The sequence below is a fragment of the Ictidomys tridecemlineatus genome, chromosome 12 (assembly GCF_052094955.1).
Source record: "Ictidomys tridecemlineatus isolate mIctTri1 chromosome 12, mIctTri1.hap1, whole genome shotgun sequence".
Lineage (NCBI taxonomy): Eukaryota > Metazoa > Chordata > Mammalia > Rodentia > Sciuridae > Ictidomys > Ictidomys tridecemlineatus.
The window spans coordinates 48,762,645-48,770,455 of record NC_135488.1 but is presented as its reverse complement, the minus strand read 5'-3'; positions in this window follow the sequence as shown (position 1 = coordinate 48,770,455).

Here is a 7,811-nt window from a genome sequence, read left to right as displayed (position 1 = left end):
TTATAATAATGGGAAAAAAGACCAGCACACTGGGTCCTGTACCTTGAGGCTAGACCTTCAGTCTGTATTTCTGCAGGCAAAGGCACCCGGTACTTTCATATATCACATATATTTTTGAAGCTCTGCAAAAGCCTGAAGGAACTCCGGGCCACATCCTTAAAACATTTATAACTCATCTTTTTCTCTAGGAAAATTATTCTCTTATCCTTGGGTCTCATATTTTAAGTGTTAAGGATAATTTAATTGTTTGGGGTATGGAGTGGTATCATTATGTGTGTGTCTATGATTCCGAGCATTGAACCCAGGGTCTCATGCATGTAGCCTACGTCTACCACTGAGCTACAATCCCAGCTCATTATCACTTCAAAGGAAAACAATTTTTTGTTAAAAAAGGTCATCTGGAATTTATTCAGATTTATCTTTTATGTGACTCACAATCCCACCCACATTTCAAAATTAATAGCATATTTTATATTCAATATTTAAATACAATTTTATCTATAGGACTAACTCAAAGAAAAGCTACAAATACATTCTTCGTCTGACTGTGATTCTGATTACTTACAGTTGGTGTTTAACAGCAAGCAGAGAGTCACTAGGTGAGGAAGTTGGGGTCCAGATCCTGGCCCTCCTTCAGGGTAACTGGGTGTGCCCTGACCCAAGGTTAACTGGCAGCATGGGAAACCAGTCACCAAGAGTGTGGCCACACCTTGGCAAAGCAGGGCTCCTACATGGCTATAGCTTTCTTCCTCGAGAACTGATGTGTTTCCTATCGCCCTATCAGGACTCTGATTAATGAGTTTACTTTTGCCTACACCTAGGTGCAGAGTCAGGCTTAGAGTTCTGTCCTCTGGGAACAAGTATACACATGCTGAATTCATTTTCCAGAGTGGAGGAACTGATTGCATGGGTGCAGTGGAAATCAGGCCAGAGTGAGAGGACAGTGTACTCTCTGCACTTCCTGCCAGAGAGTTCATGGGCTATTAGTTTAGACATTTGTTCCTGCAGCCATGTTTCAGTTATGGAAAGCCAGAAGGTAAGTGAAAGCAGGTAAGGAAAGGCCAGGGATTCCATAAAAAAGACGAAGATGATCCCAAGAGACTCTCAAAATAGAAGAGAAAAAACAAAGCATATTGACTACTATCGTTCACTCATCCAGCATTAGTTGATCATCAGGACCATGGTAGGCACTGAAAACACAAAGAAATACGAATTTTGTAAGATCTTTGTTGACTTCTGGAATCTGGGAACCTATGAAATTGTTACCGCTCTCTAAAAATCTTATCACACAGTGGCTTGTGACCTGTTCAGTCTCAGGGACAGGTAGAAATTCTAAAGTGAAAGGCCATTGGAGTCCTGACCAGAGAGAGAATCAGGAGGTATAAGCGGAGGTGACTGCTCTGTGGAAGAGAAAGAGGTAGACAGCGTTCTGAGGGTCCTGTGAGAAGAAGGAACAAGGTTCAGGGCAAGCCTGCGCTTTCTGTTTCTATCTTTCACATCTACGTTTCTACTTTTTCAATCTCTAAGTGGCAATCATAGTTTTCTTTCTAAAAATCTTCAAAGTCTTTGCCCTGTACATAGAAGGGATTTTAGTTCATTTTATGTTTCTATAACAAAATATCCAATACTGGACAATGGATAAAGAATGGAATTTTATTCAGCTCACAGTTCTGAAGTCTGGAAAGCTCAGGAGCAAGGTGCCAGCATCTGGTGAGGGTCTTCTTGCTGCATTGTAACATGGCAGGGGGCATCACAAGGTGAGACAGAGCAAGCCTGCAGGATCAGGTCTCTCCCTCTTATAAAGCCATTAATGCCACAAGGGGGCACCTCCCTCATAATCTTATCTCTTCTCATTCACCTCCCAAAGGCCTCACCTCCAAATCCATTAGCAAATGAATGTGGGCTTTCAGTTTCCAGCACAAGAACTTAATGGGGATAAATTCAAACCTTAACAGGAGAGGTCAGAATACGTTCATCTACGTGACCAAGTAGTAAATACTTTGATTTTTCGATCAGAGGGTGTCGGGTTGCACCTATGTAACTCAGTCATTGCAGTGTAAAAACAGCTGTAAGACAATACTGCATGGATGAGTGGGCTGTGCTCCAGTAAAAGTTTATTTACAAAAACAAGTGGCAAGCTGCACTCTGGTACATAGAATAAAGAGTAAATTCTTGAACTTTAAACCACTTTTAGTAAACCTGTCTCTACTTGCATCTCTGACTGCCCGCTCCTTCGTATTGTCCTGTCCCCTCCTTCATATTTAAGTGTTTAATGTTTCTTTTTTGTTTTCTTTTGTAAATGTTTCATTTAGGTCTAATTTACATACCATGGAATTTATCCATTTAAAATGTACAGTTAATGTGTTCACAGAAGAAATCCCATGCTCATTAGATACCTCCCCTAGTCCTTCCATCAGCCACATAGCTCTTGCCACCACTAATCTATTTTATGACAGTGTAGATTCACCTATTCTGGATTTTTCATATAAATATAATCACATAATAAGTGGCCTTTTGTGACTAGATTCTTTCATAATAATTTTGGAATTTCAATTCACTATCTCTTCAAGATTCATCCAGACTGCAGCCTATATCAGGAATTTATTTCTTTTTATGACTGAATAATAATCAATTGCATAAATATTTCATATTTTGTTAACACATTCACCACTTGATGGAAATTGTTTCCTCTTTATGGTAATGTGAGTAATGCTGCTATATGCATATTTGTGTATGAAGTTTTGTGTGAACATATCCTTTTGGTTGCTTTTAAAATTCTTTTTTTACTCTATACCCAGGAGTGGAATTTCTGGATCATATGGAGCATTAGTCGGTTTTCTATTAATACAACAAAATACCAAGGCTGGATACTTTATAAAGAAATAATGTTCCTGTCTTGTGACCATAGGGCCCAAAGAGCATGGAGCAGCCCTCTGGCTGCATGACAACATAGCAGAGAAATGGAAAGGGAACTCCATGAGTACAGAGGAGCCAAGCATGTGGGGTAGCCTCACTTCAGAACATATGTCTTTTGAAAGCTAACTCATGCTGAGAGACCAGCATTAGTTTATTCCAATGACCTGATTACTTCCCACTAGGTTTACCACTTAAATGTTCCAACAAATTCCAGAAACCAAGATTCTTGCACATGAACCTTTTGGGGTACAAACCATAGCAAATATTTGTTGTTTAACTTTTTGAAGGAGCTTCTTTATGCTATTTGCCCAGGTTAGCTGCATCATCTAACACTACATCCTGACTAACACTTCTTATTACCTCTTTTTTACTAGTGAGTATGAAGTAATATCTTTTTTTTGTGATGCTGGGGACTCTACCAACTGAGCTATATCCCTAGCCCAATGAAGTGATATCTTATTGTAGTTTGAATCACGTTTTTTTAATGTGATACTCAAGACAATGAGAATTGTTTTCAAATACTGATGGTCATTTTTATAAATTTGGAGAAATGTCTATTCAAGTCTTTTGCTCATTTTTTTAAAGACTGTTATTCTTAACAGTTATATAATTGCATCTATGTATAATCCAGATTATTTTACATGGAAAGATATTTCTCTCAGAGGCAAGCAAACCTGTACCATATAGTATATAAATAAAAAAAGAGTAATACTAAACACTCAAATAAGTACTTTAAATTTTTTTATTTGTTCTTTTTAGAAATACTTGACAGTAGAGTGTAATTTAATATATTATACATATATGGAATATAACTTAATATACAACCTGAATATAACTTCCCATTCTTAAGGTTGTACATGATGTATAATTTTACTGGTTGTGTATTCATATATGAATATAGGACACATGTCTAAGTAAGATAAGTAAGTATTTAAAATATTAAAATAAATAAAATTTTTTTTTAAATTCAAGATTCTGTTAAGAGAGATTAACACTACAAGCTAAATACACAATTCTGAGTGATTCATATAGTCAAGATACTGTTTCTTCTTTCAGAACATTAAGAAATTAACTAATCCTCAGAAGATATAACTGCCCTCAAGATTTTGATCAAAGTGGGGTTTTTTTTACATTAAAATTCATCATGTGCACAATTAAAATATGTCAAAAAATGCATCTGCTACTCTAGCTGATGTTCATGCTTAGTATGGGTTTATTTGACTAAATTAGATCATTTTAGGGAAAAAGTAGCCAAAACAAAGCATTTACTTTGAAATATATACTAAATGATATATTTATTAAATATATAATAATAAATATATACTATTATTTCTGATAAAATAATACCTATTTTATTAGAAATAATAATTTAAGGTGATAAAGGATTATTTATCATGTGAAAAATAGAGCAAAAAATTAGAATGAGCAAACATTTTAAAACAACAAATATGGTAAAAGACACTTGCATTCATTTTTATTATAATTATCAATGATTTTTATTATCTCCACTGTATTTCATCAGCTTCTGAAACACCTCCTGAATCACTCAAGTTCACGGCAATATGGCCAGACAGGATGGGGCAATGTCATCCCAGTGAGCTTCTTGTTCATGCTGCTCTTCTGTTTTGGTAGCTGAATGCCTTTTTAAATTGCTTCTGGAAGTGCACTCTTGGCATCACTGATGTAGATAGGGTTGGTCGATGACATTTTGGCTTATCAGCAGGCATGACTTATTCTGGAAGTGATGGAGGTATTAATGGAAACTGGGGGCTTGAGGTGGTAGTGGTGGAATTAGATGGAAGTAGGTGGAACTGGAATTGGAATTGCCCACAGGCAGCATGATGTCTAAAAGCCTCAGGTTTTGTAGAATTTGGTGTTCTCAGTAATTTTCATTTGCCATCACTAGCAAAGAGATGATGTCATTAAATTAGGAAACTTGTGATAATAAATATTTCATGGAATTTAACTTTTTCAAGTTATTATTGACTTCTTTGTGTGGTTATGTGGTATGTGTGTGTGTGTGGTGGGTTGGTGTTGGCAGAATTTTAGAAAATTGCTAAGATCACATGTGCCCTGCTGTCATGGAACTTGCATTTGTGTGGGTTTATGTGTATATTGCATATGTGTATTGAGGCAAATAGTTATTAGAATTCCTTGACTGTAAGAAACAGGAAATGATCATGGTTAAATAAGGAACAAAAATACTTAATAGGAAGGATACGGTATAGTTCTCAAAACAGAGAAAAGAAAATGAGGCAGCTACAGAAATTTAGGAAACTGTGTCTAATGGGACAATCTCTCTTCAAATCACTTCTGTCAAATTGAGTGAGCACAAATACATTTTGTCTCTGCTCATAATTGAAATTCTAGAGCAGAGAATATGGCAGGACTGCATTGAGTCATGTGTTCACAGTTTGGCCAGGAAAGCTGGGTTTGTAGATTGATAATACCATGAAATTGTGTACATTTAGGGAGGGGTGTTTCCTCAAAGCAAAATCAGGGTGGTGATAACCAAAGGGGGAATTGGTTTTGGAAAGGTAAACACAGTATATATGAACCAGAAAGGAACAAGATAAATGCATAAAGAGCGATAACAGAAGGAAGAATATATAAGCATTATGAAGGAAGCTTTTTAAAATTCTGAGGAAAGACGTGCATGTGCACATGTGTGTGTACACACACACACACACACACACACATATACACACACACACAGTGATTCATCTTGAAAACTTGCACAAAGGAAATGACATTGTTTTCCTTCTAAGAAGGCATATTTTATTTATTTTTTCAAGTTGGTAAGCACTTCAGCATTTTATTAGTTAAGATAATCTTGGGTTAAGACTCATTTTTTAATTTATCTTTCTCTTTTTCCATATTTTTATGGCTATATTGAAATTATACCTAATAATGGGATTTGTATGACATGGTTATACATGCATGCAATGTAACAATTTGATTTGGTCAGTGTCATTTTTCAGTATTTCCCCTTTCACTCCTTTCAAAACTCCCTGTGGACCATTCCTGTACTCTACTGGTCTCCCTTCTATTTTCATGACATTTTCCCTGTTATGAGTTACATATGAGGTGTGCCCCCAAAGCTGCTATATGCATTCAGGAATATTCAGAAGTAAAAGAATTGGATTGCAGGAGTAGTAACTTGACCAGTTCACCCAAGTTTGAAGGGACGGGGTGGTAACTGTAGGCAGGTGGGACATGGCTGGAGAAAGGGGGTCAGTAGGGATGTGCCCTGGAAATATAGATTGATCTTTCCTGTGACCCTTTTCCCCTTTCCTATCTCTCATTCCTAGCTGCCATGAATGTAGCAGTGGTCTCCATGAAATTCTCCTGCCATAATGTTCTGCCTCACTTTGGGCCCAGAGCAATGGACTCAGCTGAACATGGATTAAATCTAGGGAACTGTGAACAAAAGTAAACTTTCCCACTTCTAAGGTCTTTTTGACAGAGAAATGCAAAATTTATTAACATGAAAATTGGTACTAAGAAGCAGTGGCTAACCTGACTATATGATTCAGAATCCTTTGGAGCTTGTTTGGGGGAGAATTTTTAAAAATCTGGAGCTGCAAGCTAGAAAAGCTTTAGAATGTTGTAAATAGAGCTTAATGGGAAATTCTGGTGGGAGCTCTGAATACTAGAATGCAGAGATAAAAACTGCTCATGAGGTTTCAGAGGGAAATAAGGATTCCCTTGGGCATTTGACTAGAGTCCATTCATGTTACATTGTGTCAAAGAAGTTGTTACATCCTGCCCACGTTCTGAGACTTCATGTGAGACTCTATATAAAGACGATAGACATCTTCTTGAGGAAATTTCAAGGCAGCAAAGAATTCAATCAGTGGTGTGGATATTGTCCCCAGCTTTTAGCCAGGTTTGCTGTGAAAACGTGGGGCCAGAAATCAGATCTGAAGAATTTTAGAAACTTCAGCTTGACTAGACAAGTGCATGTAAATCTGTGCTCAAGAAAAATGTGATTGTTAAGGAGATTATGACCACTACAGAGATGTTAAGCACTTTGTACAGGCACAATAGGAAAGATGGCTGAGGGCACCTCAGGAATTTGCAAGACAGCACACATTGCCTACTGGATAATGTGGAGGAAAAAAATCCTTTTAGAAAAGATCTTGGTGGCAGCCTGCTTTCACCAGGGGGCCTAGGAAATTGTTTCACACTGCTCAGCCACGCAGGACCTAAGATACTGCTGTTGTGATTACAGGGGCCCCTGGTACTGCCCCAACTGGTAGCAGACATTGACATCATCTACAGGGTGTCACTTCTGCTGAAATACAGAATGCTCAAGGTAAGGGCCATGGAAGCTTCCACCAAGATTTCAATGGAATGACTGGGAGGCCAGGCAAAGTGTAGCGGGATCCAAGTCCCTGTTGGTTGACCATGAAGGGGTGATGCATGAAGTTGTGATCATAACAACAGAGCTGAAATGAAGATCCAGGAACCAAGAGATGCCTGTAATATGAACTTACCACTGGAAAGATCTTCGGCCTGTGCAGAGACTCAGACTATTGAGAACATGTGTGCACTGCAACTAGGAAGACTAAAGAGGCGGGGCTGTCCAGATCCTTAGGAAATCACATCTTACCACCAAGTTTCCCAGATGCCAGAGGTGGAGATATAAGGCTTATTTGTTTGGCTGAGTTTTGGTCATGTTTTAATCCCATCTCTTTTGTCTCTGTCTGTATTTGTCCATTTTGGAATGGGAAGATTTACTCTTTGCTTTTGTACATTGGATATATTTAACCTTTTTACATTATTTATTTATTTATCTTTTTAAGGTTATGTAATTTTAAATTTGTTCTCATTAGTTATACATGACAGTAGGATGCATTTTGGACACATCATATATAAATGGAGTGTAACTT